This window comes from Apis mellifera, linkage group LG11, assembly GCF_003254395.2.
Source record: "Apis mellifera strain DH4 linkage group LG11, Amel_HAv3.1, whole genome shotgun sequence".
Classification (NCBI taxonomy): Eukaryota; Metazoa; Arthropoda; class Insecta; order Hymenoptera; family Apidae; genus Apis; species Apis mellifera.
The window spans coordinates 1821689-1838984 of NC_037648.1; the positions used below are offsets into that span (position 1 = coordinate 1821689).

The 17296-nt window shown below is 38.4% G+C and overlaps 2 long non-coding RNA genes across 3 annotated transcripts; both read right to left on the reverse strand.

Moving 5' to 3' along the window:
• Positions 1–151: 151 nt before the first annotated feature.
• Positions 152–1580, reverse strand: LOC107965289. Its single transcript, XR_001705082.2, has 4 exons — positions 1437–1580; positions 1064–1321; positions 899–957; positions 152–806 (listed from the first exon to the last, which is right to left on the reverse strand). It is a non-coding gene; the product is annotated as an uncharacterized LOC107965289 (long non-coding RNA).
• Positions 1581–11131: 9551 nt separating this feature from the next.
• On the reverse strand, positions 11132–13325 carry LOC107965291. Of its 2 annotated transcripts, none has more exons than XR_003305721.1 (4): positions 12952–13324; positions 12197–12738; positions 11304–11857; positions 11132–11219 (listed from the first exon to the last, which is right to left on the reverse strand). It is a non-coding gene; the product is annotated as an uncharacterized LOC107965291 (long non-coding RNA). The 2 variants fall into 2 exon arrangements; XR_001705087.2 differs by lacking the exon at positions 11132–11219 and having other exon boundaries at positions 11232–11618; positions 11697–11857; positions 12952–13325.
• Between the last annotated feature and the right edge of the window lie 3971 nt (positions 13326–17296).

The window sequence follows — 17296 nt, forward strand, 5'->3', positions numbered from 1 at the left end:
AGAGTGGTTTTCGGGCCCAGGACATCGATCTTGGTCCCCCTAATTATTTCCAAGATGGAGATCGTCGTGGTCCTAGCACACGGCTCGGTATCGAGGCTATTTTGGGTCCACGAGGGGAGAGAGAGAGAGAGAGAGGAGTGTACCTGCTTTCTTTAGGGCCTTGCGTATCCTATGGCGACGGACGCTTGGCCGATTGGTCACGCTCGCGGGCCCGCTTCGAAACGATTTCGCACGGTTTTCGTGGACATGTCTCTCCATGCTGTTGCCGACTTTTGTACTGGAGACACGAGAAAGATCGCCGTGGATAATCGCTTCTTGGCATCGGTCAGACGATGTTGTATCAATTTAGCTTCCGTTCCGACTTCGTTCAGAAAAGTGAACTATAAACTGATACTATATATTCTTTGTATATTGTTTTACAACTGTGACTGCAAAACAGTTGATTGCGAAATAATTGAAATTTTTATTTCGTTTAATTCTTCGTGCGAACGTTGCATAACGAAATAATTTTGATTCGTTTGATGTTGATTTTGTATCTTGTTTTCCATTTCGACATACATCGTTGTAGCATGTATTAATGTAATCAAATGCCACGTGATAATGAAGCTATTTAACATAATTTAGAAACCTTTCATCTATATTATCGCGTGACCACTTTCCATTAATCCTATCCGTGGGTTTACCAAGAATAAAAGCTCGCCAATTCTAACCCATTTGCAATGGCAATTGTATAAACTTTGTGCAATTTCCTTGAAATTTTTCCTGCCAATGTAACGCATTCTGTATAATCTGAATCATTTATATATCTGGAACAAAATTTTTGAAAACAATATAGATATATTGATATAATATGATATAAATTATTTGTGTAAAAAGATGTATTTGAAGGTTATTTTACCTTGTTATTAATTAACCTGCATAAACATATCTATATCCATTCGTTTTCTTTTTACGATTCTAAAATAAATATATTACGCTTTATACATAAGGTAATTAATGTCTGTGATTACAAATATTCGTTGAATAAATTATAACTGATCGATTAACAACAAAACACCTTTACCCACGAGACAATGGTTCGAAGCGAACGTTCTATCAGCCTCGTGTCAAACGAGATCGACAACTCTGCGGATCCAGCCACGAACTCGTCCGCGAGTATCGCTGATATCTGGGCGTCTAATGAAAACGTATCGTCGGAACGAGGCGACGAGGTACACAGAAACGTCGTTTCGTTTTAACAATAAGGGGCGTACAGTTCGGGCCGACAGCGACCCATCATCTCTCCTCCTCCTCCTCAACTTAGCACGGGGTAACGGATGAACTGGAACACCACGAGCATTTTTCAATTACGCGCAATAGGGATCGGGTTGTTAGAAGGTTGGATGGATGGAATTCGTCTGGTCGACAGATTCGATACGTATACGATATCCACTCACCTTTGTCCCTTTTACTCTTCCGTTTGGTCGGAAGAGCTGTCATACGCATGAAATTCCATCCGTCTTTTTATCATTACGAAATTTAAAATATTTGGAAATAGTTTCGATAAGTTCTAAACTTTAGGTTAACCTCTAACTTGCGAATGAGAAAATAATAGATTACATTCGGTGCTGCCATCTAGTTAGAATTTCATCAGCCTAGTTACTTTTATGAAAAATAGCATAGAATATATTCCGAATTCTTAACTTTTGAGAAAATAGATAAAATGTAATAATCATAATTATAAATAATATAATACAAATATACAATTAATTATTACATATTACAATTCAGACATCCAATAATAAAATAATTGTCTAAAAGTACATCTAATTACTTTTTAAGTCATAGATATTCTGTACATTTTTCCAAATTGATTACTGACGTTCCTACCTATAATTTTATTTATTATTTATTCTACATGAATATCCACAATATTTTACAATGCAATTTACTTATCATACTCTCACCACCAAATTTCAAGTTTCAAAGTCCCACAACCGATTTCAAAATCGCCGCCATGTCTTCACTCGAACACCAGTCCAAATAAAACGCAGTTTCGGAACCCGAGTTAATGCCGCGGGAAGAGCGGCGTCCGTGTTCTGCATCTCGCGGCCATGTTTTGGCCGGCTTATGAATTTATTGGGGGCCATTCATTAGACATTAGGGACAGCCCCGCGAGCGCGTAGGAGTTTGGAAAAAGGATAGCCACTCTCCCTGCGGGTTACCGCGTCTCTAGCATCCTTTCTTCTTCTACCTGCGCCCTCTTGCAACCAACCAACCAACCAACCATTTCTGCATCTGCATATCGGCTCGAAACTCGAGCGTACCCGCGGCGTGAAACAAAACGCGCGGCTCGCGTACACGCGAGCTCGTTAGAAACGGGGCCGAAAAGGGGATCTTTCCACCGCTCGTTGAGGTTAAGTCCGCGGATTCGGTCCGCGGACTCGGTCCGCTGATTTATCTGCGCGGCGAGGAAGATCGGGCAAGGCTACTTTTTTTCGCGAAGGTAGATCGTGGTGATTAAGTGGCCGTGGTACCGCGCTGGACCGTTCGATAAATAAATAAACCGCGGTGAATTAATTGGCGCACCCTCGGCCGAGTTCACCTCGTGTCGAGCGTGTTCTTCACCGGCCCTTTCATTTTTCCGCGATCGATCGACGCCATTTTGTTCGCCTTCTCGCTCTTCGATAAAACTCTGAATTGGGTAAATCGTTCTCTTTATTTATTCAATTATTTTCCCTCTTTTTTTTTTTGAACGCTACATCGTTTTATCGTAGTATTGTACATCATAGAGTTATATTATTCTTAAAAAATTATTTCGATAAATATTATCCTACTTATTGAATTTATTATTATTTACATTTGAAAGGGCAAAATATCGAAAATTCTCGAGCACTTGAGAAAAGGAATATCGAGAATCTTATGCTTAAAGGAACAAAATTTGAGAATGCTAAAACATAGAGAATTGAAAGAAGAAAATTCAATTTATGGTTGAGAGACTTATTTTGAAAAAATTATCTCTTCTAAATCGAAACGCACAATTAACGCTCGGTTTAAAAAATTCATTGCACGCAATCGTTCGAAAGGGAAATTAAGGAAACTTCGTTTCCCTCCGTGCGTTGAAAACGAAATGAACGAAAGAACGATCTCGAAATCGAAAAGGAGTCGAGCGGATTGATAAGAGGGAGCCGCGTATCGTGGGTGCATGGAGGCGCGTAGATACGCGCGTAGAACCCGCTCGCTTTCGTGGCCGGTGGTCGTATCCACGCGTTACGGTGATACGGCACTGTTTATGATATCGCGTACCGAGGTAGGCACGCCGTGGCGTATTCATTTCCACGCCAACCTCGTAAAACTGACTTAATTTAATGCGCGTCGTCTCTTCCACGCGCGCTTCTCCTCGACACCGCGGCGGGGCTCTGGTGTCGCGGGGAGTAACGTGCCAGAAATGAAGGGCTTTTATGGCGCGATAATGGTTTTCGATAATGGTGATAAAAGATGGGATGGAGTTTGGTTTATTATTAGCGTACGTATACTTTGCAATTTTAAGATGTTAATCGGTGATAAAGTTGAGTTTGACTTTGATTTTTTTTTTTCTTAAATTTATCGAGGAAATAAATAAAGTTCTGTTTCCAAAATTTTAATCGTAGAAGTTTTTGCATTCTCAATTATTAAAGTTCCTAATGGAATATTTTATAATTATCATATATTCGGTCCAATTTAAAATTCAATATTTATCATTCAAATTTCAGGATTTTCAATTTTTTTAAATATTTCTCCTAATTAGAATACTTTATAACTTTTTTTTTTAATTTTTATTTTTAAAATAAACTTTCGATTCCCAAATTCATCGATATCGAAAATATAATTAAAATTTCAGAATTTCAAATTCTCGAAAATTTCCATAATTTCCAAATATTCCAATATTTACAAACAATTTGTTAAATTTTTTTATTCAACCGGCGGGCAATGCAACACAAAGAGAATACTATTAATTAAGGAACACTTTCAAAAATACATAAAACTCGGCGAAATATCGAAGTTTTTTGGACCGTGAATGTAATTTGCAACAATGTATAACCATTCATCGGGCCCGATCTCCTTTTTCCCCTCCCTGTGTAATTACGCTCGAGTAATTACCGGTTATAAACATAAGAGAGATGTTGGATAACATTTTTTCGAAGCTCGATCGTTGAAATTGCGTTAAATGGGTAACTCGTTTGGTTAAGCAAACGAAAGACACGCCCGCGGCGTATCGCGTGTTCGGTGAAATTTTTCGTCGGGCCGGCTTAACTTTTCCTTAATATCCGGCGAGCATGATAATTGGTCGTTGCGAATTAATTAGACCCGAGAAAAATCGTTGTAATCGTATTTTCCTGTTTCGTGCATGCATAGATGTAACGTAATTACCGGCGAACACGACCGAATTACACCGATATATACGCTATTGTTGGATTTTTCAAACGAAATCGAGGCAAAAAAATAATTTGGCGGTAATTAAAATTTATTACGATCAATTAATCAAATTTATCAAAATAATCTCGAGAATTCACTTAGATTCCTTTATTAAAAAAAGTGAATTGAAAATTTTCAAAATATAAATAATTTCACGATCTGAAAACGCTAGAACTCGAGATATCCAACAATTAGAAAAGAAATTAGAAATTAATCTAAATTAATCGAAAATTCCTTTATTCAAAAGCTAACCTAAAAAATTAACCTAAACTTCCAAGGTTCACTTTCCTCAAAAACTGAATTTGAAGATTGAAGAAAAATTTTGAAATTCAAAATTCAAAATATAAATCATTTCAAAACCTGAAAATTCCCCATTCCTTTATTCAAAAACTCGAGTATCATCGACAATATTAAAAAATATGAAAAAAACTTGAAACGCTATAACTCGAGATATTTTCTCCAACAATGAAAAGAAATTAGAAATTAATCTAAATTAATCGAAAATTCCTTTATTCAAAAGCTAACCTAAAATGTTAACCTAAACTTCCAAGGTTCACTTTCCTCAAAAACTGAATTTGAAGATTGAAGAAAAATTTTGAAATTCAAAATATAAATCATTTCAGAACCTGAAAATTCCTTTATTCAAAAACTCGCGTATTATTGATAATATTAAAAAATATGAAAAAAAACTTGAAACGCTAGAACTCGAGATATTTTCTCCAACAATGAAAAAAAATTAGAAATTAATCTAAATTAATCGAAAATTCCTTTATTCAAAAGCTAACCTAAAAAATTAACTTAAACTTCCAAGGTTCACTTTCCTCAAAAACTGAATTTGAAAATTGAAGAAAAATTCAAGAAGTGAAATTCAAAATATAAATGATTTTAGAGCCTGAAAATTCCTTTATTCAAAAACTCGCACATCATCGACAATATTAACGAAAAAAACTTAATTCTTCGATAATTTATTGTTCAAAACAAACGAGGACGTTATTTCAATAAGTAATTACTTTCAACTTCTTGGTTAATGTCCAACTCCGATCGACCACCATCCCAGTCCCAATCTCCATTCAACTCGAAACTATCCTCATCCTTGAACCACGATCGATCCTTACATCGTTCCAGAATTCGACTATCCTCCTTCGATCATCCTCGGTCTCTCCCGCTTCGCGGAGACTCTCCTTCCTTCCTTCCCTTCTTCCTTCCTTCTCTCGGTAATGAGAACAATGCGAGGCACGTGACGCGCCGTGGCCATTCTTATCCCGAGATATACCTTCCCCCTCCCTCTATCTCTATCTCTATCTCTTTCTCTTTCTCTCTCTCTCTCCCTCGAAACGCACAACGGAAAGTCGGGTACAGAGAGCGAGTTATAGCGGGCACGGATCGAGGTAAATAATATATTAATATAAGATACGAGTGGCGGTTCGGTGGTTGGCAGGGCACCAGGAGGTAATGGATGCCCGGTCTCGGTGGAAGTGACGGCTCTCCGCTGGTTGCGTGGCCATTCGTGGTTAAATTCCTGGTTCCACCGGGCGAGACCCCCCGCGGACTCTGGGCCCCGCTGTCACCACCCCCCGCCAAGGGCCCCCCTCGAAACTGCGCTCGCATGCCTCGGGCTTCTCCGCGTTCTCCGCCACGTTCCATCATCCGAGGCAAAATCGCCTCTATCTCTCTTCCTCTCTCTTCCTCTTCCTCTATCTCTATCTATCTCTCTATCTCTCTCTGTTTGATGCCCGTCGCGTTGGCTCGAGTCGCTCCCATTTGTCCAGTATGGCCGTCCCTGTTTCGGCGACGGTTTGCTCGCTCTTTCCCTTGTAACTCTTTCGCGCGAGCTTTCCTCGATAATCTCTTAATCCCCTCGGTATTTCGAGTTTTCTGTTCGGATGGACGGGAAGATCGGGTGGCTTGGTCTGAATTTGGACGGGATGGTGGATACCTTTGGAAGAAGTTGCAGCGAAATTCTAACCTAAACTTTTTGGTTAGGTTTCATTATTGAATCTACCTGAAACGATTTATATTTGGTAGAATTAATTTCAATCTCAGTGTTTGTTAATATAATAATTGAGGTTCTGAATATTGAAGGATATTTGAGGGATATTCATTTGTGCAAGGAAGTGTAATATGTGATGTAATTAGTGAAACGCCACGTGGTTATAAATTATGTTATTTATTGTTTCTATCTCTGTGTATACATTTTTACTTTGACGATCGTTAAAATTGTATTCAATCGTCAACAATACAAATTACGGCACACGAGAAGCATAATAATAAATCTGCGGGAATTAATATTCGAAATTCGTATTTCGTTTAAAAAATATGACACGTTGAAATTGTTGGAAAAAAAAAAAGAAAAAATATTCAATATCCGATATAAATCATCAAAAGATCGAGATTATATCAAGGAATCTCGCGCACTCCCGATCCTTCTTCTTAACGAGGAACAGGGAACAAGGGAACAATTACCAGGTACACCCGAATCGCTTTTAACTAGGCATACAGTTACCGACGCCCACGCGAATTCCTTTCAAATGTACGCGGAGGATGGAAATGCATGTGGAGAGGCATGGAGGAGAAGAATCTTGGCGGAGGGAAGTGTAAAAAAATATTTTTCACCGACAATGGAGAGAGGAGGGGGAGCACACATATATATATACACACACAGACGCACGAACGAGCATCCGCGGCTTGACTTTCGACGCAGCCTCCTGAATTTCTAATTGAGTTTGGGGACTCAGTTCGGAGGTCTCGTGACCGCGAACTTCGCCATTGTATTCAGCGGTCCCGCGATTCGTCGTGCACGGCGAGAGCTCGTTAACATTCAGGGAGGCACGATTGCTCTCCTCGTGGACTGTAATTCGTCTCTTCCCTTCCTTTCCTCCCCCCTCCCTTCTCTCGTCGATGAAACGCTGCGCGTCAAAAACGATTGAAATTGGTGGTCAAACTTGGTGATAAAGATACAGCTTGATATTTTTTTGTGAAAGCGTGAAAATAGACGAATAATTCGTATGTATTACGTATGAACGCTTGTTTACAAAAGTATGCATAAACAACCGTATCTTACGAGTCGTTTATTATGGGTGAATACAAATTTCGGTTTGACGAATTTTGGAAATTAAAATTTTATTCGCTCTAACGAGAGGTAAACCTTGAGAGGATCCAGCATTCGTATCACGGAGTATATTCTCATCCTTTACGACGAAAGTTTTGCCCGTGTCGAGGCAACACGACACGGGGGAAGACTCGAGACGCTTGCAACTACTGGAGTAATACAAGTCCCCTGTCGATTCAAATTTTGCGGGAAATTGGGAATAAAGGGGCTATGATGTAACGAATAATAATTTCTGAAAAAAATTTCCTTGAAGAAACGTTGCTTTAATCCGATCATATAATTTTCGATTAGTTATTCCGTTATACTTGAGATGGCAGTAAGATTGAGACGGTAGCGCCACGCGACGATAAACTATCCGGTAACCTGTACACGTATTTTATAATCGTCCGTTCCTTCTCATTTTTCCATTTATCACAATTTTTCCGCCAAAAGTATATTTCGTCGATCGTTAAGCAATTACTTATAACTCGGATAACATTTGTTCGTAGCTATTATTCGTTTACCGGTTTACTCGATGTTTCGAACGATAAATTATCGAGGCAACTTTATCCGTTCAATTTCAACTATTAAATTTTGCCCATCGCCCGAACACGAGAGGCCGGCCCATAATTCCACCGAGCAAGCAAGCCACAGTTACAAACTCAATCGCCTCATCCTTCCTTACACCTTCCCAACGAAGAATAATTCCCTCAACGGCCATACGGTCGAAAACGAACTTAATCCAAGAATAAAGTTTTCCCTCCTTCCTCCGTGTACCGGGGCCGAAAGGGGTGAGCGGAGGGAAGTTGAGGAAGGATCCAGAGAACTCGCTCGCTCGGTTCAGACTGTTTCCACTTCAACGTTTGCCGACACGTGCACGCCTCCCTCCCCCCCTTCCTCCCCTCGCCCTCCTCCTCCCCACCCTCCTCGTCCCGTGCATTTCTTCCTCCTTCTGCCCCGTTTCCATGCTCTCGCGAGCGACGTTGTGTTTCCGTCGAAGCCGAGTTTCCACCGCTCTTTTCGCCTCTCTTCCCCCCCCCCCCCACTCCTCCTTTCCTACGAAAGTTCCGTGTAAGTTTTGCTGCGTTACGACGCCGTTATATACCCAACCATCCCTACTTATCCGCCTATGCTATACGCGCCTCGTATATACCTGCTCCAGTCCCTGTCGAAAACGTTCTACGTAGCACGGTGCAGTTTGTACAAGTACCCGAAACTTTCGTCTCCGATGTGTGTCTCTTCCATTGGGGGGAGGAGAAGAAAGCGGAAAAAAAAAAAAAAAGAAATGGAAAATAAAGGGTGCTCGCAAGTTTGTCTACAGACTATTGCGCCGGAAAGAGAGAAAGAGAGAGAGTTTTTTATTTTCTTACACCTCGTAGGAAGGAGAGAAGGGAGAATCGATAAATTTCACGATCTTATTACATAATTTATTATGTTATATTTCGATCAACGATAAATTCTCCACTACTATTGTAAACTATCGTCTCTTTGTCCATTCCTCTCGATCCAAGGAATACATTATCGATATTAAATATCGAATTAACGCAGGGAGGGGGAGGCGGAGGGGGAAGGGAAGAACGTCTCGAGGGTTCCTCCACTGTCCTTGAGGATGCGTTTCGTTGCTCGTTGATCAGGATCGGAGGCAAGGAGGAGGGGAGGGTTGTGGCGCGCTCGCGTCCTGCCCGACGCGGCAATAATTATTCCGATGTAGATAGGGGCCGCGTAACTCGAGCGTTAATGCTTGCCGACCGTGTGTACGTGTGTGTGTGTATGTGTGCAAGTCGGCGAGTTGCAACGGCGGGAGGGAAGCGAAACGGGGGAGACAGATCACGAGGCTCGATTGCCTCACGGCTATAACCCGGAGCTCCTGAACGATATTCATGCCGGTCAACGGTAATAACGATAAATTGGCCGGCGGTAATGCCCGTACATCCGACGGCCAATCGAAGAGAGAGGATGACTCGCTCGGCCCGCCCTCTATCGCCGAAAAAATTGAAACTCGGGCCGAGGTGTTCTAGGCTAGAAATTCGCGATTCTCTCTCCTCATAGTCATAGCATTTCGACGAGTTTCGGTCTCGATTCGTGCGTTCCACTGCGAACGGGACTGGAAAAATTGGAAGAAAGTTTTCCACGAACAATTACTAATGTATTATTACATTATATTTAATTGATCGATTAATCGAATTGGATTATTATTATTATTATTAATCGAACATTATAGAATTTTTTTCAAGTCGGATTTCGACGATTCTATTCGTTCAATTTTTAAAAATTAAAAATACCTCAAAATATTTGGATCTAATCCCAGTTTCTTCGATCTCACTTCCAAATCCAAGCGAATCGTAATTAAAAGCCTCGCTCTTAACGTATATATGAACGAAAACGAAAAAATCGAAGCAGGCGAGTATGCTCGAGAAATTAATTACCCACGAGTCGAGTTCGACTCGAAAGGGGTCCAAAGGGTTAACAAGGGGGGTGATGGTTCGAGGAAGTGTTCGATCCACGATTCACCATCGGCGTTCCCTTGGTTTAAGGGCACACGATCCGGACGGACATTATTCTCCGGTCACGGTCCATTGAATAAATCCGAATGGACCGCGATCGGGTTGCCGTGACTGAACCGTCAACGCCGGGTCCGGGCCCGCTCGTGTTCGTATTCCGGGCCCCGTATTAAAATGTTCTTCATGCTTCACGGTTTGATTAATTCGGAGACGTATTTCCATTTCTCGGGGGAGTAGGATAAACGTTGATAAGAATTACATAAAGAAGATATGGAAGGAGTGGAAATATCATTGCGCACGTGAAAATAAGGAATAACTTGTGCAAGGTATAAATATTTTTTTTTATCGCTCAGCACGTGGATATATATATATATATATTTTTTTTTTAATCTAACTTGTTTCCGTGAATCTTTATGTAAAGATGAAAATTTGAACGCGAGACAAGAAAAACGGAGCTTAATAGAACCCGCTAATTGCTACTTATTAGAATTACTAATTAATTATAATATCGCGTTTTCATATATTATGCAAAATATTGCGGGAACGGTGATACATTTGTAATTACGTGTCTATTTGGTAAGTAAGTAAATAGTAATAAAAAAAAATGTTTTCCTAAGAAAAATTGAATTGAGTTTTATGGTAATTGCAAAAAAGTGAGCAACATGAAAAATTTAAAAGTCAGTTTGAATTTTTGATTTGTTTCAAGTGCTTATCCTTCCAAATCTGTGACTCTATTTCATGTTATACTTTTTATAGTAATATGTATGATATTTATGCATATGTATTTTTGCATAAATATTATACATTCCCATTTCAGTATTGCAATAACTGTATGTTTAATAGATTGTAAATCTTAATTAACTATTAAATATCATATTCTCAAGGTATTTTAGAATTCATTCAATATTCCAATAAATAATAAAGAATATATAATAATGAAAATTTTCTTTCCATCAATATGTGTTTATAACAACTTTTATAAAAATTTGGATATCGATTAACTATTTTTCAAATTTGATTAAAAGTTTATTTCATATTTTCATGCAATATTTATGTATTACAAACTTACATAGTATTTATTTAAAATAAAGTTTCTAGTTAAATTTCAATTATTTGAAACTTAATTAGAAAAAAAAAATATACTTTATCATTAAATGTTATCAGAATGGTTATAAATTATTTGCACGTTTAATTTTCTGAAAATTAATTACTTAATTAATAAATTAATTAATTAATCATAATAAAATTACTCGAACGATAATAATAATTTAAATTATTACAATTCATCCTTCCGCTCGAATCGGCACAGGTGTCTGCAAGAAGTGGAAAGTAGAAAATTTCATGGCGGCAAATGATAGACTCGGTTCGTTAAAGGATGTCGCTCGCGCTGCCGGGTAACGATCTAACGACACTTCGCACCTTTCGTCGCCTTCAACCAACAGCTATAATTACGGCAAGAGGAACATAGTGTTTTTCTGCACGTAACCGTTTCCATTCTGTGCCCGCAGTGATTATCGAGTTCGTGCTGACAATCAGCACTCGAATCAAACCTCAAAGAAATCCGCCATTTTAAATCCAGATTAAGATTCGATATTCTGTTTGCGAAAGAACAGAACGTGGTCGAATCGTAAACAACAATATTTCAACAACTTTTAATCTGAAATTCGTGTTACCAATTCTTTATATCTCGTAAATTTACTCCATTACATTTCCATTCCCCTGTTACTTTCTCTCTCTTAATCTCTCTCTCTCTTTACTCAAGGTTTTAAGTAGCATTGAATATAGAGGGCGCCAACAGTGTGCTGTCAAAATTCTCTAGAGGCAAACTTTCGTCCTAGAAAAAAAAAAAAATTTCAATTATCAACAGATTATTTCTTATTTTCTAAAAAACACGATGCATCTTTGATTTCACGGTACTTTGATGATATGACCGAGTATTTTTTTTTGTAATAATAAAATTCTAAAGTAACTACGTATTTATTTTGCTCATTGATGAATGCAACGTCGCGTGTTAAGTAAACAAGTTAATTAATTAATTTTATTAAAAGTACTAATTATTTTTTTTATCGCTTTATTTATTTATTTATTTATTTTTTTCCCCCCCTCTTTTTCGTTATTTTATACACCGTGCACCGTCACGTTCGAACACACACGTATACATACACATACTCACACTGTCGAGAAATGGGATCGTTGTTCATTAGCGGACTTTTATCGTCCAATCTCGGTTGCAGCAATCCCGACTCGTGTACTCGTAGTCATTTATTGCTGATAAGCCGGTGGAAAAGGCGGCGTTTATCGGCGCACGCATAATGGCAGATTTAGTATTCATTATCAGCGAAATGGCAGCTCGTAGCGTGATTTTCTGTATGACGTATATCACTTCGATTGGAATTATACTCAGTGGATGCAAATCGTAATCGTGTCGGGGATTTAATCGAACATGGAACGTCGTTTCCTAGAAGAAACTCTCCAATGTGCTCGTTTAATAAATTTTCGATGGTTAATTGTAGGTTATGTTACCTACTTACCTTGGATAAAAAGTAATGGTAAATGTAACAATAGGAAATCTTTTTAGGAAAATATCGCAGCTCGTTCGAGATGGTAAAATTCACGTAAAATTAAACGTGAAATGTTATTTTTGGACAATGTTGCCGATATTTGATTGGAAATCTTTTGGCTTAAAAAGTTAACCTTGCTAATTTTTATATTTTCCTGAAAGAATATCGAAGAATTTTTAATCTTTTTTCAATAAATTGAAAGATTTCGTAACTTGATTATAAGTAATCGAATAATGAAATTGAACAAAGTTATTTTTTTTAGAAAATTTTGAGAAAATTGATTGCTGGTAAAATGACAACAGACTCACTGTTTAATACAAGAAAGATTTTTTCGAATTAGATCGATGTTAAATTTAAGTTTACTTACTTCAAACGAATTCTATTGATATAATTTTTGTTTAGTTTATTTTCGTATCTTTACCGTTCAAAAATGAAGATAAGCGAACTCTCTTCTAAAACTTTACGCATAAGACGGCAACCTCATTCGAAGCAACATGGACACCGATAACCGGTGCAACCATCGAGTCGAATTAATCCTCGAAACACGCATTTGCATTCGCTTTCGCGATAAATCATATCGAAAGAACGACCACTCTTCGAGACTGTTCAACGAATCACTTGAAACATGGCGAACCTTTGCGCGGATCGTTGGCGCGCAATAACAAATATACCAAAGTATTCGTCAAGTGTTACAACGCGTAAAAACGCTTAGTTCTCGCAAGTAGCAGAGGGCAGCACCGCACTGTGGTGCGGCGTGGAATTAAAAAAGCTGTGGAAGCGGAGGAGGACGAGGAGGAGTAGGAGGAGGAGGAGGAAAAGGAGGAACGGTCGAAGGCGGAGAGAGGAGAGATGAATGAAACGGAGAACCTCCGATCAAATGGACGAAGACGAAAACACGAAGGAAGAAGACGGAATCACGATAAAAAGGATGGAGAGAGCGCGAGAAAAGGAGGAAGAGAGAGACGGTCGCGAGAAGAATGGCCGGTGGAAGGGGTACTACTTGGTGGAAGTAAAAGAAGAAGCCAAAGAAGTCTAGGAAAGGGCAGCTATAAAGATAAAAAGAGATAGTGCACAACGTTCGTGCGTGCACACCACCACGTGACTGTTGTGTGTGTGTGTGTGTGTGTGTTTAATCTCCTCTATAGCAACGGAGGAGGGCTGATGGGAGTTCAGTCCGCGCCTCTTTGGAGGGAGATGACTCGGCCGCCTTAATGATTCCGGAGGAAAATAATGAAACATGACCAGGTATCAGAAAGGGGCGTTACTGAACGGCGAAAAGGGTGGAGAGGGGCGAAGTCGCCCTTTTCCTACGCGTCGTTGATATAAGGACCAGGATACGACGTCTTGTCGGCCCGAGGAAGGTAGGAGGCACTAATGAGGATCGTGAGAGCTCGACGAAGAATCTGAGAAGGCACGAGAGAGACGGGGCAACGATCGGCTTATTCGTGGGAACGAGATGGAAAACGAAAGGAGGCTGTGGCTCTGGACCAACGATCATCAGCCGGGATTGGCCCGTGGGCCCGACCACCGGCGCGACCTGGTTGGACGAACCGGACCCCTCGGTGCACCAGGTGAGAAAAACTCACCTGGAGAAACCATGCCTACGTGGCTGGGAGTGGTGAAGCTGGATGAACGTTACTCGGTACAGAGGATCCGCTCTTGGAACGTGAACCAACGAGTTCGAAGCGTCCATATTGCTCTACGCTAGCGCCACCATCTTTCTAATCGCTTCCCTCGACGCTATTCGCGATTTATGGAAGGCTGGCGTGAGAATCGTAAAGATTCTGCTTTATCGACAAGTCCTGATCCAAGACGCGATGGAAGACGAACGATGTTTTCGAGGCAGAAGAATCCTCGAACACACGATGCTCGTCCGAGGATTTTTACGAGATGTAAGAAACGTGGGAACGGGTATACGATATTTGTTCGTACGTTATAAGCTTATAGCCCTTCTTGGTAGAAATCTGGTATCTAACGTTATTATATTTTTCAAGATGTATGAAAATATTTGAACTTTCTAAAATTAAGTCTATTTATTTTTTTTTATCTCTCTTACTCGAATCTCATCTTATCTTTTCCAATAACGATCGTAGAGAATGATAGCTTGTAAAAGATGAAACGTATATCGTTTCATTGAATCAAAAGAAAATAAGAAATACGTAGAAATATAGGGAAAAAAATACACGTCAAACACTTGTTCTCAATTTCTCTTCCGTCTTCTATTATCATTGTTCACGTTCATCATATCAACCGCAATGAAGATAGAATAAGTTAAAATTTCGCGTGCTCAATAGATAATTGTATATAATCTGTGTGATCTCTGAATTATCAACTTGTAACGAATAAATATCATTGCGAATAAAAATCATCGTTAATATTCAATCTCTTGTTGAACTCGATGGTAATATTTATTCTTATTTAAAGATTCAAAATGTTTAAACACGTTTCTAATGTATCGGTTAAATTACTCGACTTACCGTTTCACGGGCGATTTCTCCCGAATGTAGCCGACTTTTCTCGAGCATACCCGACTTTTTCCGAACGCGTATTCGCGAAAAAAGCATACAGCGAGTAAGTAGCGTATCGCGTGGAATCGAGTGTAATGCATTGAATTGTAAATAAAAGAAGCGAAACGATATGATAAATACACGAGCAGGAGGAGGTAAAAATATTTTTTGCGGTTTTTCGCATAAAATGGGAATGTTTGGCGTTTACCAATACACCAGATCTCTCGTTCGTGGATCGAAGTTACAACAGGAAGCGATTGTTACTTTGTTATCGAGCGGATGGAAACTCACGCAATTACCTTTAATTACCGTTTAATAGCGAGTGAAACGATAGGCAGCACACCTGTCTTTCATCGCCGGGATGCATCGACATGGTGCACGATGTAGCCATTTAATTGCTTTGATTATTTGAAAAGATTGTCGCGATAAGCGTACAGGTTATGAAGGATAAATTTCGTTATTGTATGTATTAATACGTGTATAGAACGTCTCGTATAATTATCAATCGGCTTCGCTCGCTTAATACAAAGAAATATTATTTCGATTTAATTAATATGATTTAATAAATTGTTTGAGGTTATCTTCTTTATCGCCATTCTCTGTGAAATCTTGACTCCGGCACGAAATTAATTGCCGGATGGAAAGGAGTGTTGAAAATCCGTTACAATGTATATTAATCTCTTTTTAATCGTAACGATTAAACGATTATACGGATTTATCTAAGATACTTGCTGTATGTTTTACGAGAAAATAATTAGTTGATCGAACTCGCTTCTTCGCGAAATATCGATAATATTTATACTCGTTATTCGATATATCGGTGAACGAAAATAAGTAAAGTTTTAATTTTTTTCTTATTTTTATAAAATTATAAAAATGTTGTCAACTAGATTAGCTACAGATAAATTCGTTAATTTTCGATGTATTTAAAGTGAAGAAATGAGAAACACGAATAGATATGGATGAAGGAGAAAAATTTATTACACGGATAATATTTTCACGTGTATAAAAAATACAAATAAATCATCTTGACGATTTGATTATCGATATATCGTAAAAATTATCAATAAGATGTTGATAACGAGTATCGATAATCGAGTTTTCGAAACATAAGGTTGTGAATTAAAAAGAAAATTGTCATTGTCAATGTCGAAGTTAGACACGTGCACGTTAATTGCATACACGATGATATACTAGTTCTTAGATATGCATAATTGTGCGCATAATTAACGTCAAAAGCAACTTTATCATTTCCGTTGAAGCGCCAAGTTTTTTAATAGAACGAGTAAAATCGTCTTCTGCATTTTGCATTTTGCATTATGTAAAAATAGAAGGGAAAAAAAAAAAAAAAAGTCCTTCCTTGGTTTGTTTTTTAACATTGTTTTCCTACATGTTAACAATATTTACATTATTTGAACCATTTGACAATTGCGACATTTCTGTGCAACACTTTATCATCGGAGAGTAATTAAGATAACTGGAGAATAATTATTTACTCTTTTTAAAAGTATTTTTTTTTTTTTTTTTAACAAGTATACTCTTTCTATTTTGGTAATATAATCTTTTTTAACATGTGCCTAATATTGGCAAAAAAAAAAAAAAAACTACTCCTTGCGTAAATATAAAAATAATCCAAGGTCGAGTTCTCAAAGATTAAAATGGAAAAATAGTACAATTCTATTTTTGTTTGTTGAAATTAGAACGAAAAAAAAAAAAAATGGTACGAATGTCTTTGAAGAATGATAATATTGTAATAACACGCGACATCTTAATTTCATGGAAGACATGAAGATTCCTCTATTTAAAGTTTAACTCCCAGACCAGAATCTCTTCGAGCTACTACAGATTTTGTCACTCCGAATCCCTCAATTCTTAATAATTCTTATTCCAAGAAAACTTCATCGAGATAAGATATTTACGCCTCGCTGACTGAACCTTTTATTTGTTGCTCGGAGAATATTAACGAACGTATTCCACGATATCTAAATACATATTTAAATTACACTTCCGTTATTATCAGAAAATTCTTGAATGAAATATACAAACTTTTACTTATAAATAAACATTTTCAATCTCATTTCTCATAAACAATCTCCAATATACCTGTATACAGATAAAAATATATCCACGTAATCGCCAGACGAAGCAGGATTCGTCAAATTATAGATCTAGGGAACCCTAGATATTGAGGCGAAAATGAATATC